This window comes from Panulirus ornatus, chromosome 13, assembly GCF_036320965.1.
Source record: "Panulirus ornatus isolate Po-2019 chromosome 13, ASM3632096v1, whole genome shotgun sequence".
In the NCBI taxonomy this organism is placed as follows: domain Eukaryota; kingdom Metazoa; phylum Arthropoda; class Malacostraca; order Decapoda; family Palinuridae; genus Panulirus; species Panulirus ornatus.
The window spans coordinates 4,235,534-4,262,903 of NC_092236.1; the positions used below are offsets into that span (position 1 = coordinate 4,235,534).

The following is a 27,370-nucleotide window of genomic DNA, read 5'->3' on the forward strand; positions in this document are numbered from 1 at the left end:
TTCTCAAATCACCACTACTTGTTATTACCTCCCCATTAGCCCCCTTCAACAATGTTCCCATTTGTTCTCTTGTCTCGCACATTTTATTTACCTCCTTCCAGAACATCTTTTTATTCTCCCTAAAATTTAATGATACTCTCTCACCCTAACTCTCATTTGCCCTCTTTTTCACCTCTTGCACCTTTCTCTTGACCTCCTGCCTCTTTCTTTTATACATCTCCCAGTCATTTGCACTATTTCCCTGCAAAACCCGTCCAAATGCCTCTCTCTTCTCTTTCACTAATAATCTTACTTCTTCATCCCACCACTCACTACCCTTTCTAATCCACCACCTCCCACACCTCTCATGCAACAGGCATCTTTTGCTCAAGCCATCATATAAATATAAATATATATTTTTGTTTTATCATACTTAATCGCTGTCTCCTGTATTAGAGAGGTAGCACAAGGAAACGTACGAAAGAATGGCCCAACCCACCCACATAAACAAGTATAAACATAAACGCAATGCTATTTCCTGTGGGGCAAGGTAGCACCAGAAATGGATGAAGGCAAGCAAGGATGAATACGTACATGTGTATATATGTATATGTCTATGTCTATATTTTGATATCTATATGTACGTTTATGTGTGTGAATGGGCAGGAAATTCCCATGTTACACACTGACTATATGAGGGTTACTAATAGTATAACCATACATTTTGTTACTGGACAAGATTCTTAGAACTGAAAATTCTAATAAGTCCTATTTATGAAAATCAAGGGCACATAATGTCCTCTGGGAGTGACCAAATTCTGGAGGAATCCCCATTACAGCCCTAATTCTTGAGGGAGTGAAGGAAAATAGACCCAAACCCTAATGTGCAGCAGCAGTATCATTACAAGCCTTAAGAATTTTTAAGCAAGCACTGGTACTATGATGTACTAACCCCTAACCCCAATATCAAGATATAATTCATTCTATTCTTCATAATACCCAAGGCAACACAGTTTCTGGGGCAGCAGTTCATACCTTTCCTAAGTGCCAAATCAAAAGAACAAAACTGTATAGGTAATGGACAACAAAAAGAATATGTTGATGTGATGACATGCACATTAATGATGAAACTGAAGGAAATTCTTGTGATCTTACTTCTGGATTACTGTATGTTACATTGTTAGGTTTAACCTATTCATGCAACCTCATATTTCATTGTTTCAGGGCTATTTAGGAAGACTGCAGAGGTAAAGATCGTTCACAGTTTACAATGATGCTGTAAAAGATATGAAATATTGGGAAGGACTGAAACCAACAAGGTTGTACTCTAGAATACAGACAGGAGGGGTATACCATATCATAATCTATGCTTGGTAATTCCTGGAAGGTAATGTTCCAAAACTAAATCAAAGATATTTCCTTACTGGCACAACTGGCTTGGAAAACTGTAAAACATTACTGCCGTAAAAGGCAAAACAAGAGAAAACATTTGGAACTTTTGGGGTACAAACAGTTCAACACACTGCCTGCTATTAGAAACACTTTGGGGTATACACAAGAAAAAGGTTAATTAGCCATGTTTAAGTATTTAGAAAATGTACAACACCAAACTCTCCAACAGCTTGCTCAACCAACAACTCAATTCCGAAGCTTGGTTCAAATCCTAGCTGTGGGGGGACTGGACCACAAAAAATGTAAGGTAAATTGCATGGTAATACCTACTTTTGGGGTTGAATTCTTAAAAATAAACTTTACATAACTTCAGTAACAAGACTCATATTCCATAAATCTTAAAACAAAAACTTAGAATAGCCTTTGATTAATGTAACCATGGCATCATACACAAAAAAATGCAAGAATGGGAATAGCTTAACTTTATACTTAAAGAAAAAAATTTTCTAATGCACTGAAAACCTTACCCTGGCTACACTTCAGCACTGAGGAAAATAATCAAATGGAAAATGAATCTTGGACCTCTTTTAAATGATGACTGATGCTTTAAGCATTTGATATAAAATTCTAAACCTATTTAGATACAGATGATACTAGTACTAATTATTGTTTGAAAAATTCAAATTCATGAATGAATAACTTAGAGTTAATTTTCCTATTAACAATTTAAAGGGAATTTCATAATACTAATTAATTATGCATTCAAACTTAAATCTTATGCTTTTTCTAAGATCTTTTGATACCGAAGACAATAATTTCAACACAAGTAATTACGTGGAAGACTTTGCATTGCTGAATGAAGCTAGAAAATAGTTAACTACAGTCCTCAGGGTTAAATCAGAGACAGAAAATTGCAAATTGGTGAATGAGTAGCAAAGGAGTAATTATAAGTGAATGTTATCTTCCTTCACATTTCCATATCTGAGGTTTTAAGTTGGCACTTTATATCTTCACTATCTTATAACACCAGAAATATACCCATAAAGATGTTCTTTTCTGTATGAACAATTACATTAATACTACAATAATAATCAGCAACAGGAGAGCTCATACCCATCACTATCTGAAAGTCTAGGAGAAGTGTTGGGTTATATTAGTTAAACCAATTACCCTTATGTAACCCTCACCACGGGAACTCCACTTCTGAGCAGTCTACTTTAATATACCCCAGAGGTGTCAAAAGAGAAGATATATCATATACAGCTAAACTGAAACCTGCCAACAAAATAACATTCAACCAGAGAGTGCTTTCAATGTGATTTCAAAAATATAATTGTTATGGTCTACTTCTATCCATTTGCCAAGGCCATGTATGTTCAAGTGTGTGCAGTCAAAGGCAAACAGCTTTTGATATTTCTCATCTTGAAGTTTGCAAGTATACCATTGTGCCATTTCTTTGTAACAAGCTCTCTGGTAACACTATGATTATTCATGAATGCACACTTCATCATGTAAGGAATGCAGACAATATTAAGAGATGCAATAAATCAATGATGCCATTGAAATTCAACATAAAGCTTCATCCCTACCGAAAGTTGGGTGAAGTATATTCGAAATCTACTGATTTCAAAAAGTGTTTCACCTACCACATCAAATAACCCTATATTATTCCTGACTTTCAGTGCACTCACACTATCATGGTGCATACTATAGTACATTGATAAAAATACTAATTACACTCCAAAGGCCTTATTATATTCTCCTTGAAATATACTACCAATGTATAGCAATCAAATCTACTCCTCAGTTGGCTATGCTTTGGAAATCCTAAACTATAATTTTGTCTTCATAAAAAAATCTTTGATATTATCATTCTGTACACAACCATCAGCAGTACACAGAACAACTCTCACTCATATAGGACACATGAAGCAAGATTATATTCACTGGTAATTACTCCCTAGTAACTCTTGGTCACTTACTCGCAAATGTCACTAATGTCAAGCTTTAGGTGCCTGATATAACCCTACTAAAAAAGCATTTCTATATTACTAAATCTACTTGTTAGTTGTTTTTACAGAATCTATCATCTACTCAAAAGCATGAAATTTTCAAGCATGTGCTTTACTCAGCATGCGAACATGTACTTCCCTCCCCAGTGCTGACTCAACACAGAAAAGTACACTTTTGAATACAATTCAATCTACAAAGGGACTCTGAACCATGAGTCTACCAAGACACTTTGGACAAGAAGCTGCGAGAGGTGTCTGAAAATCCAATAACCTTGCATGAATCTTAGTAATATCAATGGTAAATAAAATGTATAGTCTAAACTTGACAGCTGACAGTACCTTCTAAAACTTAATAACATATGACTTCTCTGGTCTATGCACTTGATCACGAGAGCATTTTATAACTAATGTTTCCTCTCAGATGGAGGCACAGTGAACCTGTTCAGTATAAAGCTGTAAAACACATATCCGAACACTGCACTTCAATACATATGTTCTTTAATCCACCAACATTACTAAATGAGTGTAACTGGAATACTCAACTGCTTCACTTCTTCCTGTATCCAGCACCTTGGATTTCAAGATAATGTGCCATACTTACACTATAGCATGTTAATTAGATCTTTTTCAATAAATATATGACAGTCCTAAATCCTAGGCCTGTGCCATCATACAAAAGATCATGACACCAACATTAGCCAAAGTCTGGCTGAGTTAACCAGACCACCTCGCTAACCTCTCCGCGGCCGCAAGTCAACGCCAATCAAGACTTCATCTTGCAGCGCTTTTCACAATTTTCCTTATAGTGTAGGCATTTGAATACGTCCCCATTTACTTTTTCATTAATTTCACTCGTTACACTGATACAACACTATCCGAAAAAAGACTGCAACAATGCGTAGAATATAACAATACATTTTCTTCACGCCAGCTTTTCACTTGTTGCTTCTCCAGGCTGTGACTGATACACCTTCACAACCAAGAAGTCCTTATTTTCTGCTTTGCACATTCTCCCTTCCAAATCTTATACTCTAAGCATCATTGTTCACCACACTCTACCTCACTTGCCACTAATCTACCATGGTTGCTTTACTAAAGGCAGTTATCTAGACAAAACATGATAGAGTAAGGCGTGCTGCACCCCCGTGCACTGCTGAGTAAACTAACTCTGCCTGCCATCTAACGGCGACAACCACAACTACGCTTCAAATTATAATCATTTCCTACAAATAAAACCTTATTCAACGCCTACCTTTACGTAAATTATATATCATTTTTCATTTGAATTAATACTGAACTTTAGAGACTAAACTGGATAAAGTAATTCATAAGAATATCTAGCTAATGGCGAAATAAATCCAAATGCACCCAGCTGTTTTATGTAAAAAAAAAATACACACAGTCATCTCACTACTGTCAGATTTTGTATAGTTTGTTGAATTCATTACGGATAAGCTATGTGGTACTGTGAAGGAGCGCAGTAGGGTGTGGCGGAGCGCTATCACAAAGTGAAGCATCTGGACATTACTATAAGGTGAGCGTAATATGGCTTCCTGTCACCACGTTTTCTCAGTCTTGCGTAGTGTTTCATATATTTTGGTCACGCACGTGACTGAGGTTATAACCAACCTTCTTTCAGAATTGACAAAAACCATTCTAAAGATTATCCTTAACTGGTAACTTCAATATTTCACGATCCCTCCCCCCCCCAAAAAAAAAATTCTTCCGAGTTATACAAACTTAAATATATATCTTGACGTGAGGCGACAATCTTCTTTCCTTGTCTCATTCTCACAACACACACATCCCATCATCTTTTACACCTTCCGTTTTTGTATGCTGAACATGAACATATCAGTTTCATTCAAAATACAGATAAATTCCTTCAAATCATAATATTAAGACAAAAAAGTTATAAATGTGAAACATTTTACCTGCCAAGGTCTTTATAATCATTCACGGAATAATGTCAATTATAATCAATTATAGCAATCGCTTCTGGAGTTAAACGAAGCATACATCAACTGATTATTATCTAGGCATGGAATAAATCCCACATTTTTAACTAAATTAGCTTTATTCAGGACTGGCCCTTCCTATACGCTCGACACGATCAGTGTAGAACCCCGACCAATAAGGGGGTCCTGTCGTCCAGACCATCATAGGGCAACCTTCGGAAAGCAGGAAGTAATGTCCCAGACAACTTAATTTTCATTTTTTAGCGGAGACCTTCCTCAGGACCTTCCCTAGAGCTCGTGATTGAGAAGGGTGGGGGGGGGGGGGGGCATGTTTGGAATGCACCCAAAGGGAACGGCTCTAGACCCCAAAGGCTTGGGCCGGCCATGGCTATATTTTCCTGTCAGCATTTCAGGAGGTGTCGGAACAGTGATTACATCAGTAGCTACCACAAAACACGTTCTTCATAAATTTTGTTGTGCAGCATTACAATCCATAAGTATTCCTAATATATATAATTAGTTACATTATCATACCAGAACTCTGAAAGGGGCAAGAATCTTACGAGAAATCCAACTCCGTTACTGAAAAATCTGGACATTTCTTACACTAGTAGCAACTAACTTTTGCTGACTCTTGGTCGTCGTTGCCTTATATTTACACTTCCATTACTCCGAGAAACAGTAAATATCGCGAGCGCGTGTGGTTACAAACAAACACCACATGTAAGGATTAAAGGCTTTGTCATCCAACGGCATGGAGGCTTCGTCACCAAAGACCATGGGAAGTTCATTATCTAGCAGGATTAGAGGCTTTGTCAACCAGCAGGACAGAGCCTTCATCGCCTAGCGTTATGGAACCCTCGTCGACCAACGACAGAGGCTTCGTCACCTAGCAGAAGCATTGGAGGATTCCTTATCTAGTGGGAGTGGAGGCTTCGTTAAACAGCGGCACAGAGGATTCATCACACACACACACACACACACACACACACACACACACACACACACATATATATTTATATATATATATATATATATATATATATATATATATATATATATATATATATATATATATATATATATATATTATTTTATTGATTATACTTTGTCGCTGTCTCCCTCGTTAGCGAGGTAGCGCAAGGAAACGGACGAAAGAATGGCCAAACCCACCCACATACACATGTATATACATACACGTCCACACACGAACATATACATACCTATACATTTCAACGTATACATATATATACATACACAGAAATATACATATGTACACATGTACATATTCATCCCTGCTCCCTTCATCCATTTCTGCCGCCACCCCGCCACGAGGAGAAGTGGGAGACCAAATTGGAGGTGGAAAGATGGAGTGAAAAAGATTTTGTGTGATCGGGGCCTGAACATGCAGGAGGGTGAAAGGAGGGCAAGGAATAGAGTGAATTGGATCGATGTGGTATACCGGGGTTGACGTGATGTCAGTGGATTGAATCAGGGCATGTGAAGCGTCTGGGGTAAACCATGGAAAGCTGTGTAGGTATGTATATTTGCGTGTGTGGACGTATGTATATACATGTGTATGGGGGTGGGTTGGGCCATTTCTTTCGTCTGTTTCCTTGCGCTACCTCGCAAACGCGGGAGACAGCGACAGAATATATATATATATATATATATATATATATATATATATATATATATATATATATGTTGTATGGTTGCGAGGCGTGGGCTATGGATAGAGTTGTGCGCAGGAGGGTGGATGTGCTGGAAATGAGATGTTTGAGGACAATCTGTGGTGTAAGGTGGTTTGATCGAGTAAGTAATGTAAGGGTAAGAGAGATGTGTGGAAATATAAAGAGCGTGGTTGAGAGAGCAGAAGAGGGTGTTTTGAAATGGTTTGGGCACATGGAGAGAATGAGTGAGGAAAGATTGACCAAGAGGATATATGTGTCGGAGGTGGAGGGAACGAGGAGAAGTGGGAGACCAAATTGGAGGTGGAAAGATGGAGTGAAAAAGATTTTGTGTGATCGGGGCCTGAACATGCAGGGGGGGGGGGGGTGAAAGGAGAGCAAGGAATATAGTGAATTGGATCGATGTGGTATACCGGGGTTGACGTGCTGTCAGTGGAGTGAATCAGGGCATGTGAAGCGTCTGGGGTAAACCATGGAAAGTTGTGTGGGGCCTGGATGTGGAAAGGGAGCTGTGGTTTCGGGCATTATTGCATGACAGCTAGAGATTGAGTGTGAATGAATGGGGCTTTTGTTGTCCTTTCCTAGTGCTACCTCGCACACATGAGGGGGGAGGGGGATGGTATTCCATGTGTGGCGAGGTGGCGATGGAAATGAATAAAGGCAGACAGTGTGAATTGTGTGCATGGGTATATATGTATGTGTCTGTGTGTGTATATATATGTGTACATTGAGATGTATAGGTATGTATATTTGCGTGTGTGGACGTGTATGTATATACATTGTGTATGGGGGTGGTGGGTTGGGCCATTTCTTTCGTCTGTTTCCTTGAGCTACCTCGCAAACGCGGGAGACAGCGACAAAGCAAAATAAATAAATGAAATATATATATATATATATATATATATATATATATATATATATATATATATATATATTTATATATATATATATATATATATATATATATATATATATATATATATATACATATACATATACATGATACATGTTTCGTTTGTAGTGACCGACATGATACGGACAGTACATGTCCCAGTCAAAGGCCATCTCGAGAGAAAGGAAAAAAAAGTAAGAGAAAAAAAATACAGAAATTGATCAGGGCCCCGTAAATGTTTGCGAACCTGACTCTTCAAGGTAGAAAGGTTAGACAGAGGATGTATGAAAGGAGAAAGAAGGAAGAGAATCCACAGCATGGTTGGTCGAAAGAAAAAGTCGGTATCAGTATAGTCAATGCATGAGTGGCTGATATCTACACAAACACAATGGGAAGCATTCCCCATACGTGCGCCTCGGATCCATATGTCTTGGTGGCAAGGTCACATCCAGACAGCTCACGGGAGCAGTTACCAAATCATTATCTTCAAAACAAAGACAGAACAGCAAAACAGCCGCCTCCAGAAAGGGAAGATGCATTAGCGGGGTGATGGTGTCTGGCTCCCGGAGCAAAACATACTTTTGGCGCCCGTACACCTTAAAAAAAGAAAAAAAAAGCCCTTTATCTTCGAGATGGATACCAAGGGATTTCTTTAGATATGATACATCTGATGTCAAGTATAATATAAACATTTCAATGAGCCCTGGGTTGATAAGAAGATATAAATATTTGGCGAACTGGTGGTTAATTTGGCGCTCCCGAATCCGACGTCTTGGCCCTTCCTTCATCCCTCCCCACTACCCCCTTCCCTAACAAAACCCCTGGGTTAAAGAGAAGTGATGCCATTGTTAATAAAAACAGAAGGCTATTGCTAATCATATCGGAAAACGTTTCGAAAATGATCTTATAATAGCTGACTTACCTGGGTCTAGAGAAAGCTATTGGTCATACTGTTCAAAATTCATGCGTCAGTCTGTCTATGTACGTGTCAATGGCCACTTTTCGAGAAAGGTAGACACACGGGCATGCGCGTCAGCGAAATTTCGTTCAAGGTGTCTCCAAATGCATTTAGTTTTTCTAAGCCTTTTCCCGTGATGATCAATTTGGGAATATGAATCGACCAAAGCGATGTCAATTTTTTTTATCAGTTTCCTTTGTCACCAATGTCTCAATGTAGATCTCCAAAATGACTTTCTAGGATGCTCCAGGGATTATGTATATATATATATACATATATATATTTTTTTTTTTTTTTTTTTTTTTTTTGCTTTGTCGCTGTCTCCCGCGTTTGCGAGGTAGCGCAAGGAAACAGATGAAAGAAATGGCCCAACCCACCCCCATACACATGTATATACATACGTCCACACACGCAAATATACATACCTACACAGCTTTCCATGGTTTACCCCAGACGCTTCACATGCCTTGATTCAATCCACCGACAGCGCGTCAACCCCGGTATACCACATCGCTCCAATTCACTCTATTCCTAGCCCTCCTTTCACCCTCCTGCATGTTCAGGCCCCGATCACACAAAATCTTTTTCACTCCATCTTTCCACCTCCAATTTGGTCTCCCTCTTCTCCTCGTTCCCTCCACCTCCGACACATATATCCTCTTGGTCAATCTTTCCTCACTCATTCTCTCCATGTGACCAAACCATTTCAAAACACCCTCTTCTGCTCTCTCAACCACGCTCTTTTTATTTCCACACATCTCTCTTACCCTTACGTTACTTACTTGATCAAACCACCTCACACCACACATTGTCCTCAAACATCTCATTTCCAGCACATCCATCCTCCTGCGCACAACTCTATCCATAGTCCACGCCTCGCAACCATACAACATTGTTGGAACCACTATTCCTTCAAACATACCCATTTTTGCTCTCCGAGATAATGTTCTCGACTTCCACACATTCTTCAAGGCTCCCAGAATTTTCGCCCCCTCCCCCACCCTATGATCCACTTCCGCTTCCATGGTTCCATCCGCTGCCAGATCCACTCCCAGATATCTAAAACACTTCACTTCCTCCAGTTTTTCTCCATTCAAACTCACCTCCCAAGTGACTTGACCCTCAACCCTACTGTACCTAATAACCTTGCTCTTATTCACATTTACTCTTAACTTTCTTCTTTCACACACTTTACCAACCTCAGTCACCAGCTTCTGTAGTTTCTCACATGAATCAGACACCTGCGCTGTATCATTAGCGAACAACAACTGACTCACTTCTCAAGCTCTCTCATCCCCAACAGACTTCATACTTGCCCCTCTTTTCAAAACTCTTGCATTCACCTCCCTAACAACCCCATCCATAAACAAATTAAACAACCATGGAGACATCACACACCCCTGCCGCAAACCTACATTCACTGAGAACCAATCACTTTCCTCTCTTCCTACACGTACACATGCCTTACATCCTCGATAAAAACTTTTCACTGCTTCTAACAACTTGCCTCCCACACCGTATTTTCTTAATACCTTCCACAGAGCATCTCTATCAACTCTATCATATGCCTTCTCCAGATCCATAAATGCTACATACAAATCCATTTGCTTTTCTAAGTATTTCTCACATACATTCTTCAAAGCAAACACCTGATCCACACATCCTCTACCACTTCTGAAACCACACTGCTCTTCCCCAATGTGATGCTCTGTACATGCCTTCACCCTCTCAATCAATACCCTCCCATATAATATATATATATATATATATATATATATATATATATATATATATATATATATATATATATATATATATATGGCGGGGTGGCGGCAGAATGGATGAATGGAGCAGGGATGAATATGTACATGTGTACATATGTATATTTCTGTGTATGTATATGTATGTCTACGTTGAAATGTATAGGTATGTATATGTGCGTATGTGGGCGTTTATGTATATGCATGTGTATGGGGGTGGGTTGGGCTATTCTTTCGTCTGTTTCCTTGCGCTACCTTGCTAACGCGGGAGACAGCGTTAAAGTATAATAAAAAAGATAATATATATATATATATATATATATATATATATATATATATATATATATATATATATATATATATATATTCATTTCACAGGAAAAAACGTCTTGATTCATCCTGAAACAGATGACAAGAATTTAATTTTTCTTTTCTATCTCTACGGCAACACCAAAATTCATATGACATAATAGACAGATATTTCGCGTAAGTTAAATTTTGCGATAGATGTTACTGTGTGGCCCGTTTGTCACAGTCACTTCATGCATGTCTGACATGACAAGTGACTCCCGAAGTGAAGTCAGGCTTCCGACCTCTTGTTACCACACTGTTTCCGCCACAATCACACACGCTCACCGCCCTTTTGTCCTTTGTTAATTTCGCCAAGCATTTAGATAGCGTGCTTGAACCACGCAGCTTCCGGGGACTGTGTAAACAAATTTGTAATATTTCACAGTACATGTTTGTTGTGAGCATGCGTGTGTGTGTTCGTGCATAGTTCATGCGAGTCTACGTATGTCAAAGAATCTGTTTTAGTGTGAATGCGATCTGGTGTCACAGCGGCATTAGAACTATCTGTACATCATCATAAGTATATTCACCGCACACGCACTTGCGAACATGCAAAACTATATTGTCTCTTAAGATAAGTCCTGCGATATTTCATACATTGAAACTTTAAGACAAGCTCAACCTTCACCAAGCTTGATCACAAAAAAAAAACTTATAGCATTCAAATTTGCACCAACCACTCCAATTCCATACTGTAAAGAAATGAACTCCCGCTGTTACTAGTGAACTTAACCGAAAGTCAATATTACATTCTGCCAGTCTCTCTTATTTTGGGTTTAGAAAATCATATCTGATCAAGCGCATCTCCTTAGGTTTCTAAAGATCTGAAAAACTCTATCGATTACAAGAAAAATTCGTTTCCTTTTTTAGTTCCTTCGACGTGTTTATTATTTTCTCGAAGTAAAAAATCTCGAATTCTCGCAGGAGAATCTGTGATTCCATTTATGTGCTTGCATTCATTCACATAAACATAAGATCGTATATTCAAAGGTTTGCATACATAAGCACAGGTATGGAAGCATACATATCGCAAGTACAATGGAGCGATTGAAGGGTGACAGCGAGTGAAAGCAGAGGGCAAGTAAGAGGTGAGAAGAGCAATGTCAACCGAAAAAGAAAGTGCAAGTGAGAGACGACAGCGAATATCAGAAAATAATTGATAGAGAAGGGTCCACAAGAGGTGAGGAACGAGGCTGATAGAAGTGAATGAATTGAGGAAGGAGGACGAGTGAGAGATGAGGGCGTATGGGAGATGGAAAGGTGGTAGGTAAGAGCAAGTGAGGAATTGAGGGGTTGGAATTGCAATACCAGAGCCAGAACGGACTCTCGCCAACTTTATAATTAATCAGTTTATTCAGGCCAAATATCTGTACGGTGCCTAGCCTAGTTACACTGCTCTATTTTCTGTAACTTTACCCAGGTTATGTCACCTTAAGTACACTCACTCCTGATCAAAGCTTTCCACGGTCGCTAAAGCACTTCACATCTACTTGGTCTACATTACAAGCTGATTCACCATGTGAAACTTGTATCGTCATTCACTCTTCCACTTTTACGCCCTGATAATGCCTCTGCTACATTCGATCTCCCCCGGTCAGCCTCCTGGTAATATTCGAAGATGTGTGTGGACCATCAAGGAGAGGTCCAGCGTCGCTTCTACTGATGGTTACAGCTGAGAAACAAGAGCTGTTTAGGGATTAGAACCTTGTTTGTGGAAAATAGTGATCTCTGATTAAGATTAATATATCCTGAAGGTCTACGTTTCTTACAATCTTCAAAGTCCCACTTACTCAGCATGCTAAGCACCTTATCTTCGATAAGCCGTGATTAATAAGATTAACCTCTCTCAGAATTTCGAGAACTAACGCCCTCCATCGCAGTCTTTGAAAGTAAGTCAGCTTCCTAAAAAGACTACAAACAAGAAAGTCCGCATTAGGCCACCCTCTCCTTTCTCACTATGGCTTCGCTACCTTCCCAACTCAGCGGAAGCGGCGCCCCTCTTCCCCTGTACCTCAAGCAGAGCGACACTAAGCAGACAGTCCCTCTATAGCCTAGGTCGTTGCGACAAGCTCCTAGTTTATTTAGATACTCTTCTATAAACATCTATAATTGTGGGGACGATACATAACTTCTTTGCAAGGAGCATTTCACGTCTTTGATATTTTTTTCTTACATAAACGTCTTTTATAAGCTACCCGTAGGATGAACAGACATTCCAAGGTTCGGTAAAGCCCTCCTAAGCAGCCTTTGTACCTCCAGCATCTAGATATAACTTCAACAATGAATCGCAGTTCCCAGCAACACCTGATTTCCCTCCCCTTCATGTACGATGTGGCTCTTGTTCCTGGCTCGCACAGTAGTGACGTCATCGACACTTTACTAGTGCGTGTTCCTGGCGACCCGGAACTTGCTTCTGAAAGAATGTAGTGACGTCTGTCAACTGTGCTTGGTACTTCCTAGCTACTTGCATATGATTCATAAAAGCTAATATGCTGTCTTCTTTAACCAGTTGGTTCTAGTTTGTCATTCTAACGGCATGCGTCATTAAGTTTTAGTTGCGGAGGCGATTATGCTTCATCGGTAGAGAATCGAGTAACCATCATTGGTGCAACCATGTCTATATCCCATACAAGGAACCCATATAAACTGATGTACTAGTTGATGACTAATACTGGACGGTTATATAAAGCCAGATTATCCGTAACACGATTATGGTAAACAAATGTTCCGTCCCGACATACCAAGCAACGTTACAATGAAAAAGCTCCTGGAACAGATAGAGAAACAAACGAGTCTTTTACGAGCTCATAAATCACCATAGTTTACATTTCAATGTCTTTCTGTTTACGGTCGTTGATGACGTATGTCAACAGCCAGATGAAGGAAGAAGCCAGCTGCTTCCAATGTGATGACGCAAACTTTTAGCAGGGTTGAGTTTATCCTTTACTTCCAGTCAGAGCGGATCATTCACAACGAGCGATAATAAACACAAGGAGTGCGCCTGTTGTCTTGAGAAACACGGGGAACTTTTTATGTTTCTCATCTCAACTGCTTGAGTCATTAGGTGCTGCGTCTTTTGTGTGCCGGGCTATCACGGTGGTGTGAGAACTAAAGTGTTATTAGGTGTAGTGTGTATGTAGGTCAGAAGACGCCTTGGCTTGACTTAGACTCATTCATCCGATGCACTTGATGACGCGGGTATCTGAATAAAAGACGAAGATACTTGACTTTAAGAAGCTGGTGCTCCCTGGCATTCTTAATGGGCTTGCACAGTGATTCTTACTGAGGGAAGACGACTGAATCCCTGTATCATCAGGTGTCTGGGGAGGATCATCTCGAGGAGTCACTACGATAGCATGGATCTCATCACAGATAGACACCACTGGATAGAATTTGTTTCGTACGGATATGAGCCAATTCTTGAAGTGACTCATCCGGAGGATGACAAATGCGGTTTAATGAGCAATTGGCTCGCTTCCCGGAAGTTGGTTCTGCTCTTAACATATCTGTCGGAGATAACAGCACTGGTCAGAGAAGGGGTAGGAGGGTAACTACTCCAGCTGTAGGGTGGAGCACGTCTGTCAGTACTCAGTCGGTGATCAAAGCAAGGGGTAGTAGTAGTCTGGGTATGAGAGCGACTCCTTCACAATGAGGCCAAAGTCATACGTACATACAGAGGAAGAGGCCCTACCACTTTACAGAGACCGGACGCCGGACTTTCCTCTACGACCACACAAGCTCCATAGCAATAACTCCTTTGGATCGATGGTACGACCCTCTGATACGACGGTCAGGCCAGAGGCCAGGCCATCGTTACCAAGAGTCGTAACGTCGTGCTCAAGGGTCGTGTCGTCGTACTCAACGAGTTAACCAGAGCCAAGACCAGTCTAGGCAGCACGTCAAGACACCGGAACCAGAACAGGTTTAGTGCCATGAGGTCTTCTCCCAGGTTCTCACGGGAAAATTGATGAGGTTTGGAAATTTTACAAAAATCATTATGTTATGACTGGAGATGGATGCTGGCATGCAGGCGGCGGGGCAGGTGGTGGTGCAGGCGGCGGGGCAGGTGGTACGGCAGTTCTCCCACCCCCCCCTCACCAGGAGGTGGGAGGAGGGGGAGGGGAAGACAGCCAAACAGGTGATCGATAACCTGCCTCCCTCACCTCACCTCTACACCCACATGCCACGCCCACGCTACACTTCCCAGAGCTTGCTGCACTCTTATACACCCGTCACACCCAGCTCAAGCTTGCTGCACTCTCATACACCCGTCACACCCAGCTCAAGCTTGCTGCACTCTCATACACCCGTCACACCCAGCTCAAGCTTGCTGCACTCCCATGCACCCGTCACACCCAGCTAAAGCTTGCTGCCCTTTCATGTACCTATCTTACACACACACACACACAAACACACACACACAAAACGCACTACTCATATAAGAAGTCTACCGTGCCATGTACTCACAACATACCACCTTCCCATGCACTCACAACAAACCACTTTGCCATGCACTCACAACAAACCACTTTGCCATGCACTCACAACAAACCACTTTGCCATGCACTCACAACACACCACTTTGCCATGCACTCACAACACACCACCTTGCCATGCACTCACAACACACCACCTTGCCATGCACTCACAACACACCACCTTGCCATGCACTCACAACAAACCACTTTGCCATGCACTCACAACACACCACCTTGCCATGCACTCACAACACACCACTTTGCCATGCACTCACAACACACCACTTTGCCATGCACTCACAACACACCACTTTGCCATGCACTCACAACACACCACTTTGCCATGCACTCACAACACACCACCTTGCCATGCACTCACACAGCTTGCACTCAGAACATACCACACATTCCTCAGCACTCCTATCAACCTTGCTATGAAATTACATGTTCTCACGTCATGGGTAGAACATCTCGTTCAGACCCTACACATCTTGCAGCAGTGACAGGGTCTCAACCAGTGTGGCCATCATGCACAGAGAAGCCAAAATATTAGCATAATCAATCGGCCGAGGGGGATGGGTGAGTTTTGGGCGGTGGTGAGAGGGTGGGGTGCGTGGGAGAGAGGGAGGAGTGTGTGGGAGAGGTGTGTGGGAGGGAGGGAGAGAAGCAGTGGTTCAGCGCAGAGCTAGCGACTCCTACATCAATATCGGTGGAGCATATCTAAAAGTAAGGGAGAATGGGGGATCTTGATAACAATAAATGAAATTGGTTGGATTTAATGAAGTCTTGAAGCAAATCCTTTCACAGCTAAACGACTATTCAGCAAATATTTTGCTACTGATATCCTCATACATCTCAACTCTCCCATCTACCGCTAATTCCGTTCATGAACATTGTTGGGACAGAAGCTCCCGATCCACGGCTAATGTGTAGCTTCGTAGCAGAACGAATGTACATTTTTATTTTCACTGTTAAAATGTACATATGCCCAATGTACACAAGGACATTTATCTATCATCAGACAATCAACTCATCATTAAGAACATTATCCACTCATATGATTTGATCCATAGAACAAGTATCGTTGTTTCACATAAAACAGTTACCAGAGGGTGGTATATGACCTGGGCCCAAGTGTGTTGTTTTCTCCCATTTTCATATACATCGGAGACCCATGTCCTTCAGTTATACCCTCAAATGTCACGTTATCCATCCTTGGTACAGTACTAACTGTGCACCTCACGAAATATACTTTCGTCTTCAGCTCTCTCACTACAAGGTATGTACATAAGCACTAACAACCATCTAACTCTCACAGTATTCTTTCAGTCTAAACCACATCAACCTTTAACTCCCGTACACTCACTCTGATACAGCCACACAGCTTATTCTTCATCAGAAGTACCAACCATTCTTTCGCTCTTGTCCTGTCACTCACCCTAGACTTCATCCCGAGACATTTTCGAACCATTCTGTCCCCTATGAACTGTTGTGTTCAAATCCAGAACATTTAGGTTCCTCTCATCAAACAGTATGTCTCCCCCTTCTTTCCATCCTGGTAACAGCCACACACATTCAGACATCCCAGCCGAGGACACATACCATGCACCGAGTCAAATCGTTAAACAATACCAAAACATGTGAAATGCTTCGGTAAAATATCAAGTGTAACAGAAATAGACATCTAAGCAACGAAGTCAAACTAAGGCCCAAGCGTCCTTCTGCAATACTGCCAGAAATATTTTCAAAGAATTACCAAGGAACCCTATTACGTAAACATTGCCATGTACGTCATTCAGTCTTCAGGAATGTTAAAATCCACTTTGAAATGAAGACTTAAACCAACATGCGTTTACGGAAGGACACTTCCGTTGTATGTGGTCGAGTAGTGATGTTGGTTGGTTTGTTAGAGCTTCAGGCTCATTAACCGCCAGGGTCATTAAGACCGTCAACGTGAAGCTACGTCCACCAAATGCAAAATCTCTGACACCTTTAGGTCTTAGAGATGCTCTATTAGTGTGTGTATTATTGTTTATTTGCTAAGCTTAGTCAAGGCTAAGCTTGGCACGGGCTCTTATCAGTGACAGCACGCATCACTAGTTGGCCCTTGTGCAACTGTAGTGTAGTGGGTTCATTTATCTGCAGGTGTAAAATGTGCTAAATTACTTTATCCCCCAAAAGTGAGTGATCAATTCGATGCTGGCGCGCTCTCTTGGTTGGTTGGCTGTTTGGGCATTAAGCCTATCGATTGCCAGGGTCAATAAGGGCGACAACGTATAGCTACTTCCACAACTGAAAAACCCTGAACACCTTCTTCAGGTGCTAAGAATAATTCTAAGATCGGATGCACTTTTATCATGCATGCAGCCCACGCAGCTCTATTGGTGGCTGATTGTTTGCGTGTTTAAAGGCCTATCAACCGCGATGGTCACCGAGGTCGTCACCATCAAGCAACATTAAACCTTCCGAAAAAAAAAAAAAAACAACTTTCCATCTTCATTTGTTAAGGGTGATTATCAGACCATATACACTTCCACTGTGCATATGGTCCATGTGCGTTTGATCACAAGTAAGACTATTGTCCCAAGAGGCAAATTGAAAGGCAAGGAAAAAAGGAGAGACCTGAAAAACTTAAAAGAGAAATAAAGGAAAGGTGAGAAACAGTTGAACTGTTCACTTTCTAGAACTGATATCAACTATCAATAATCATTTAAAGGTGTATAATGAATGAGTGCACAGTTCGTTAGATATAACGGCCAGCGACTTACGAGGAAGGCCATTAGGTCTGAGGAAAATGAATATTTTGCCTAATGAAAATGGATATACACAGAACTCTTTTAACAGTGTCGCACAGGCTTGGTGCCTCCTCTACCTTTGTTAGGGTGATCGAGTAGTCTCTGCTTTTCTCTCTCATTCACCCATCATATTTACATACAACAGAGGTCAATATTTTTTTTCTAAGGTCATTACATATTTGTACACAACAAGACTTACTAAAGTACAACCCAATATGAAAATGTCTTCATAACCTGAATATCTTATCACTTCCTCACTTTGGAATGTGAGTTCCTGTTACTGAAATGTGTGGAAGTCAGCGTGAACTATCAGAGCCTGTCATATTGCGCTTAAAAAAAAAAAAAAATGGACATATAAAACCACATTTTACAAGGGCAATCACTAACGGCATCTGCTAAACCTCAACACTATAACACGCGGTATCCTTCTACGATACACAATGACTCGTGTCTACTCGATATAGTGGCTGCTATTGTGACAAGACACTGAACACCGAGGTAAGAACACTCTCACAGTGGACCCAGCTGCATTACCCCTGCCCGATACACTCGTCACAGCTCCTGGAGGCAACACCAGACCTAAGCCAACGTGCTCATCAAAGCCACTGTAACCCAAGACCACGCAACACACTTGCTGTCCCGGTTGGTTTGTTACTTCGGCTTTACACCTGTAGATACAGTCCGTGTCGCTAACTCTGTCACGTTCTTTGTTATAATCACCAATAAAAACAACTGATCATCAACTTTGCAAGATATAATTCAAAGACTATACACACTCTCACTACATAGCGACACCTTCCTTGATGCCTATGCAATCATTCTTTGCATAACCACTCTCCCCTCCGACTGCAAATACCGAAGCAGTACAAAAACAAGATTACGTCACAGCGTTTAAAGCGCTACGCAACAAAGGAATCACGTAAACGCGCGCGCGCGCACACAGACACACACACACACACACACACACACACACACACACACACATCTAAAGCTTTAGTTCCTTCACTACTTCCAGTAGCAGGAAAATGTGGACTCCTATGGAGAGAAAGGTTCCTCGGCCAAATTGTACTCCCAGTCACAGTCAAAGAACTTTGGCTGCCACACAGATGGACCGGGGTTCGATTCTCGGGGTACTGAACGGTAAACAGTTTTCAATAGATATCATGTGTACATTACATGGTTTAGAGATATAAACATTACAGTAGCGCCTTGGGAGTCGATTAAAAAGCCTTCTCTTGTCCAGATCGTGAGCGGTAGTATTTCCACCTCGTAATTATGCGTGAAGCTCATCTTGGGCCATGGGTTAGGCTATCTGGCCACTATACAGAAGGACCGAGGTTCGATTATCTTGGGCACAGTGGCACATAGTGTACACCAATTATCATGTGTAGAGGTAATATCGCGAGTGAAGAAGTTCCTTGGCTAAGCTTTATCACAAACTATAGTTCCATTAAGGAACTTGCGACTCCAAAGGCGTGCATTTCCCCACTACTGGAAGCAGCGCAGCTTTGAGCTGCAGGAGCCTTCAGAAAGGTCCTTGGTAACACCAGGAAGTATTCACTCTAATCATAATGCGGTTCCTACCATGAAGGTGGAGGTCCGGTACTGGAAAATAGTGAACAACGGTAAAACTAAGCTATATTCAATTAAATGACTATAGATTACTGTGAACTTGGAAGCGAGTAAAGATGAAGACAAAAGTAGCATGAATTTGGGTGATGCTTTCCTCGTGTAATATTTTGTTCGGAAACTTTTCTTTTGATAAAAATTTTCATAAGTACCCAGTATAGGTCACACTTTATTGATTATGCTTTTAAACTGAGACATTTAATACAAAAACATTATCTGCTAATGTAGCATCAACCCATATTTAATTCAGCGATATGTGAAAAAAACCTCAATAAGAAATATTACGTCTTTATACTACAAACAAATAATTATTAGTATAAGAAATGATAAATATTAGAGGCATTATGGTCCAGTGGCTCAACACAGTCAAGGGTCAAGCATCAACGTAAACCGGCACTTAGCCCTCTTAGTCAAGTGGTGTTTACACACTCTGATAACTTATATAGCCCGATAAGTAGAGTTGCTCACCTCATTCCTTTATTTGGAAACCTCTGCACCATCAGTCACTACACCAACTTCGTACTACGATGGACTTTTGAGATAAAGCTGCAAACATGCATAGTTCTAGCAGAACACTCAAGTTGATGGTAGCCGCTTATGGTCCGAGAGGGTGAAGCATCCAAGTATCACAAGGTTAAGTCTCTATCTGTTTTACTTCTTTTTTGTCTCTTTTTCTTATTAATCTCTCTCTCCTCTCACTCTGGCCTTTCTCTTTCCTTGTGTCTTTCTCTTCTATCTCACTCCGTCTATATCCTCTGTCCCTTTCGTTTTAAACTTTTGACTTCCATTCAGGAAATCAATGCATGAATGGCGTCCCCAATCCTCTCTCTCTCTCTCTCTCTCTCTCTCTCTCTCTCTCTCTCTCTCTCTCTCTCTCTCTCTCTCTCTCTCTCTCAATATTAAGACTTACTGCCTTTGAAGGAGTCTCATAGTTTGGGTTCAATTTGCTGCTCCTGAATAATTAAGCAAACAAACAGGAGAGTTATGAACTTAAGGCAACAACAGCTGATGGTCCCTTGTGGCCTATCTTAGCATGGCCAACGTCAGACTCACAAAAACATAAGGCAAGAATAAAATGAAAAAAATCTTAATCGAAATTTTTTTCTCTGTCTTGCATAGTCACGTACTGTATGCCACTATCATCCGTTAATCACTTTACTAGCTTTTAAAAAGACCATTATACATTATATGTAACCACGGACATTAAAACGTTTGCTTGTCTACCCAGGGGAATTATTTTCCTTCTAGATGATTATTCACTCGGATCTGGAAAGGAGGAAAGTACGATACGTTCTGTAAAATTGCTTTTTATAATATGAGTAAATACAGTCTCTCCAATGGAGTGTAACGTGCGGCAACTCTGCGGCCATCCTAGTCTCCAACCCCAGTGGCGGGTCTGCTGGTTTATTATGATATTACTCACGCCATGCCGTAGGCGGGGCGTTGAGGATCGTGTATCCGTCTGTCTGTTTGTCTTTGTTGGGACCATAACTGGGGAATGTACGACATCAACAAGTTTAACTCATAGATGTGCTCTTTTAAGGTTAGAAGTCGAAGGTCAAGTTTGTCGAGTCGGATGATAATAAGATCACAATAAGCTCATCTGGTGAATGTAATCATGTAATCGATGGTGTCTTTAATATATATATATATATATATATATATATATATATATATATATATATATATATATATATATATATATATGGTGCACTACCAATAACATGAACGTATAAAGTTTTCATTGCTTCTGGCGCTACCTCGCTAACGCGGGAAATGGAGAATATATATATACTTCCCACGTATTCCCTGCGTGTCGTAGAAGGCGACTAAAAGGGGAGGGAGCGGGGGGCTGGAAATCCTCCCCTCTCGTTTTTTTTTTTTAATTTTCCAAAAGAAGGAACAGAGAATTGGGCCAGGTGAGGGTAGTCCCTCAAAGGCTCAGTCCTCTGTTCTTAACGCTACCTCGCTAATGCGGGAAATGGCGAATAGTTTGAAAGAAAGAAGAATATATACATATATATATATATATATATATATATATATATATATATATATATATATATATATATATATATATATATATATATGCTAATCTCAAATACCAAAATAACATTTCCATAGTAAAAGAACTCATGTGTCAAATTTGTTGTAAGAACTTGTGTCCCAAGTTTCTTTGATACATTAAACCGGCCAATCTTATTTTATGATGATATAGCAGTCTTTCAAAATCAGAAAAGTCAACTACTGTTTAAGTTTATCAATTAATTCATATCTGAACGTCATGTTTAATATCTGGGACGAAATACATAGAGGGGTAACTTACAATGTAGCTATTCTAATAACTTTTATAATGAGTTAGCAAACCTGAATAACTATACATATATATGCATTCAACGTTATGCAAATTGGATGTTCTGCCTTTTGGGGACTTCTGCATTGGTTAAACTTTAGTGACGAAGTCAAGAACAAGAAAATAAACCTTACCATATTTTGTAATCCGTTCTTATCTATGTGAATGAGAGTAAATATGGGTCAAAACCACGAGACATATGTATCCTTCTCTCTGTCCCCCTCAAAGATAGTGTTTCTGGGTTATTCCTGCGGCGATAGTAGAGCATCTTAGTCCAGTATCCTGCGTGTGAGAGAGCTATCATAGACGTCCTTCAGGCTTTCCTCTGGAAGCCACGCGCGCTCACCCAACACCATCTCCACTACCTCCACATGGCCACCAGGGTTTATCAAAGGAAGCGGATCCTACACATTTGGAATTCTGTCTACACGAATTTCGATTCTAAATAAAGAAAAAATCTTATTGCATCACAAAAGGGTTGAAGTAAAATTTCTTTTAATCATGTAGCCCTAAACATAGAGGAGAGTACATGATGGACCGGATATGCTCTCGTGTCACGGCAGCGGGGTCTGTGGCTGAATGTCAATGCGGTACGATAACATCGGTTAGTGAACCCGCCAAGTGGTAGGGCCCCGGCAGCAGACATCACAGATGTAGGTATCATGTTCATGCTGATGTAATACAGGATTATTAAGGGTGATGACGAGCGACGCAGCTGTGGTCGAAAATGTGTTCCTAATAACAGACTTCTGGGTCATACTGTGTCCTAGGAGATGCCCCGCTCCTACATCATGTTGATTGAAATCAGTCAATCATGACGCTATAAATGGTCTCGTTATGATTTTGTTATTATTAATCATAGTACTTCATCTGAAATGCTTTGTGGAGTATGTCTTCTTTGGGGTGCGAATGATGAAAGGTTCGATAACAGTACGAGCGATGTGGGTTGTGGTGCTGCAACTGGTGCACGAGGACCTAGTGACGGTTTGACAGATGGAGGATCTGGAGACTGGGGACGGTACAGCTGTTCTTAGACTTGTTGACGATTCAACTGTTGTTAGACTTTGTTACGATACAACTGTTGTAGGATATCGTGATGATGCAAGTGGCAGAAGACACGGTGACGGAACAACTGGCGGAGGGCCCGGTGACGGTAGGAGTAAAGAACTTGGTCACGTTAAAGACTGGTGGAGAATTTGGAGAGGGCGCCACCACCGCAGAGGTTGGTAACCGTGCTCGGGACGAAGTAACTGTACACTAGAATCCCCTCCTCTTAATGGCCTGGTGCGCGCTCGTGGTGCTGCCTCTAGCATCTGTGACGGTGGTGGTGTATGGTGTGTGGTAGTGGTAGAAACGGTGGTGATGACAGTGACAGAGGTGACAGTAGTACTACCATGGTGGTGATGGCTGAGAAGGAAATGATGGTAGCAAACGTGTTGATACTGTACGTGTTTAAATGAATGTCATTTGTCCCATATCTTCCCATTTTGAACAAACCAGCAGTTTTTTTTTTTTTTTAAATGAACAAGACCATCAAAATATATCTGCATAATACTTCAAGAATTTTCAAGCAAAGCTAGCCGTTCTTGGTCTAAATTAACCCCAAGTGGCTAAGGTCTCACATGTCTAAGTATGATTAATAATCTCAGGTGTTACCAGGCTCCGCCCGCACGACGTTACACCGCGAGTTACACCTTTGGCGAGGTTGTGTATCACTGGGAGGAGAGTCTCGTTAAGGAACTTCTCACTGCAAAGGACTCTACTATCTGCGATTGACAGTAGGCTGCAGTAGCCTTAGATAGGTCCTAGGTAACGAAACCTTTCACAGAAACTGGTCATAGAAAAGCTACGAAAAAAAAAAAGAAATGAATAATCTTAGATTTATATTAACAAATTGTGCATAAAAATAGAGGCCAAGTCAAAACTTATACAACCACAGACAACAAAGGATGTTTTAAATTTGACTCTAAACTGTTTTTGCTGTTTTTCTGGGAAAACCACATTAATCTGGATCCCTAAGTCACAAGTTCGACGACTTGGTTTGTGGCTACATCCGCATGCTGAAATATGGGTACAAGTAGGCTCGCTTCACAATAAAACACAAGGAAAATGTTCTAAGCGATAAGAATACCAAACATGAAATCAGAATAATGTAATGTGGGGAAAATAAGTGTCGAAAAAGCAGCAAAACATACGAAACCCTAAAGAGAAAAGACTCGAAATTTGCACTCACCAGTAATTTGGATAAATGACTTAAAATTGCCCGTATCATGTAAATACAGAGAAGTACAGTGTGTACGTAGGGACATGAATGAAATGAAATCCTTAAAAAACAATCTCATAATACACTGTATCTTCAAACATATATAATACAAGGCGTTCTCAAAGATAGAGATATATATTCACGATAATTCAGCTCTAGAATATCAGCCTCACAAAGAGGACATCCTTACAAAGACATAGATATACGAGTCAATACAGAATTGAGCCACCAAACGCTGTTGTCTACGTTAAGCCTTTGTTCCCTGGACTTTGCACGGAATCCCCGCGAAGTGTCTTCATAGCGCCATGAACCACCAACTACTTCTGTCCGTTACTTTGCGGGGTGTCCATTTCCGCGGACCAGTTCTTGTAATTAGGTTGAGCTTTGTGCTGCATTTCCGCCTCAACGCTTACCGGTTTCCGTTTTGTTTCGATAAAGCGTGAGGTCAAGAGTTTAAGACAGGCTTCTTTTTTTTCCCCTCTTTTTCTATTATTATCGCTGATGATCATGTTTCGAGGGTCAGCAGTGAAGGGACGAATAAAGCGATCAGAAGTTTGTTGAACCTTCGGTGTTGCATAAAACAACAGAATTTCTTGCAAAGGTGAAGACAATACTGTTTTATGTTAGTACTAATTAGATCAGTAGAACCACAACTGGTTACACTAATGTATTTCATTATTGGTGGTGTGTGAGGAAGAGTTCCCACCTAAGGGTAACAACGAGAATTTGCCTAAAGCAAGTCTACTGTGCAGTGCCACCGGATATATTGCTTTCCTTTCTGTCTTCATTCGCCGCTATATTTCTTTCATAATTTTTTTTCTTTTTGGTTGATCTGGTATTCTATTTAATAATCACTCCAAAGTTCCTTTCGGTTTCGATGATTAAATATATTCCTTATTTCAACGCAGAACAACTTTCTAGCAGTGTATACATGTACATTTGTGCGGTATCTTTTCAGTGTATTTACAGGAATACTTTCACACAAGCAGATAGATAGATAGATAGGTAGATATAAATATATATATATATATATATATATATATATATATATATATATATATATATATATATATATATAGAGAGAGAGAGAGAGAGAGAGAGAGAGAGAGAATGTGCGCGTTTAAGTGTGCGTGGAGAGATATAGGTGGTGACATGTGACGAGGAGCCATTCCGTTCCTGTCATACCATTGCGACGTCATCGCGCCGATCAATAGGAGGGGGTCTATCTAGTTCTCATTCCCCCTCATCTTAACGCCCAGGTTATTACTGGCTAGGCCGTTTACCGGCAACAATATTGGACAGGAAAAAGAATCCCTTAGTATGCTCCACAAATATTCATCCTCTCCAACATAAATTACGCCTCACCTGCTGGGTCTTCGACCCGTCAAAAACAAAACTGCCACTCACTCAAAACATAGCGCATAAAAGAATAATCGGTTACTGAAAACCACATACACAAACATATATATATATATTTATATGCATATATATATATATATATATATATATATATATATATATATATATATATATATATATAGAGAGAGAGAGAGAGAGAGAGAGAGAGAGAGAGAGAGAGTCTAAAATAAGACTACGCTTTTTATGTGATGCTGACCCGAAATTATGTTTGGTTGGGTGCCTTTCCTAAAGTCCTACACAGTGGATGCCACACAGAAATGGTCAGTGAATGAATTAAGTCTTAATCATCTACGTTTCATAGCCAATAAACGGAGCTACTGATTATCGGTCATATGTGTAACCAATGTGTGTTTAACAAACCAGGAGATATGCAGTTTAATGAGAGATCTAAAGTTAAGTGTCCCTTAAATGATTTGATAAACATCGACTGTGCCTTGCAGTCTAAGAAAGCCATCAAGCTCGCCATTTAAATGACTAATAATGGCGCTAAAACGAAAGTATAACAGTTTCGAATAATCTTTTTAATTCTCTGATGATGATTTGTAGTTACAATATTTATCTACATTACGATTCTGTAGGTTAACTTAATCCAGCGTCTAATGCTTTCATTCATCATCCTTAAAGGCAAAAAAGATTTTCTGTTTATATCGCCGAAACAAATCCGGCCATAAGTAAGGCCCTCTTGTTTAAATGTAAACACATAATATCATATTACTGCAAGTCGCAGGCTACGATCAATTACAGATACCTACCCGTGCTTAGCTATTCGTGTCGCTCAGTTCATCTTCATCAAATGCGCAATGAGGAGGTTATTTAGCTTGTCACTCGTTATTCAGGAATCCGTTGGCCGTCTGCCGGTCTGGTTGGGGTCGGGAGGGTCTTGGCGGCTCATGGGGGAAGGGGGTGATGAAGGGCGTCAGTGTATTAATGGGTTACTGGGTATATTGCGCACCCGAATCCTTACGCTTGGATTTGCATATATATGTATGTGTGATGTATGTACGTATACTGTGTATGTCGGCTGAGAAAAAAATGATATTGCGTGGTATAATATTTGCATGGAAATACCCAAAATGATCTGTCAGGTCGTTGAGCCTCGGAGATGTTTATAAAAGTTCACCAAACACTAGGGGGAAGGAGGCTGGGGGCGTTGCTGTGGTGAGGCTGGGAGCATGACGGACTGTTTGGGGCTGGGTGTGTGGCGGACTGTAGGAGCTGGGTATGTGACTGACCTATGAAGACTGGATGTGGCTGTATGAGGCTATGTGTATGGCTGAGTGATCCTCTTTCTCGTAATAACACGAACTTAACTTCTTTTCGTAACCCTGAATAGCCTACGTTCAGGTTACAACAATGCATAGTTTTGCCACTGGCGTATCTAGTAGGGTAGGGCAGGTGCCCTGGGCGCCACTTGAATGGGGGCGCCACTCAACAGGTTTG

General features: G+C 40.7%; 1 protein-coding gene across 4 annotated transcripts in view; it reads right to left on the bottom strand.

Annotated features, from left to right (window-relative positions):
- The window catches only part of LOC139752677 (unconventional myosin-IXb-like), a 186,465-nt gene extending 164,063 nt beyond the window's left edge, over nt 1–22,402 (bottom strand). For 2 of the 4 annotated variants that reach the window (XM_071668454.1, XM_071668451.1), the window contains exon 1: nt 4,443–4,561. The gene's annotated coding sequence lies outside the window, so the exon portion shown is untranslated. Of the gene's footprint in view, nt 1–4,442; nt 4,562–22,382 lie in introns of those variants that run through there. The other 2 variants (XM_071668453.1, XM_071668452.1) reach the window with 2 other exon arrangements.
- Nucleotides 22,403–27,370: the final 4,968 nt, after the last annotated feature.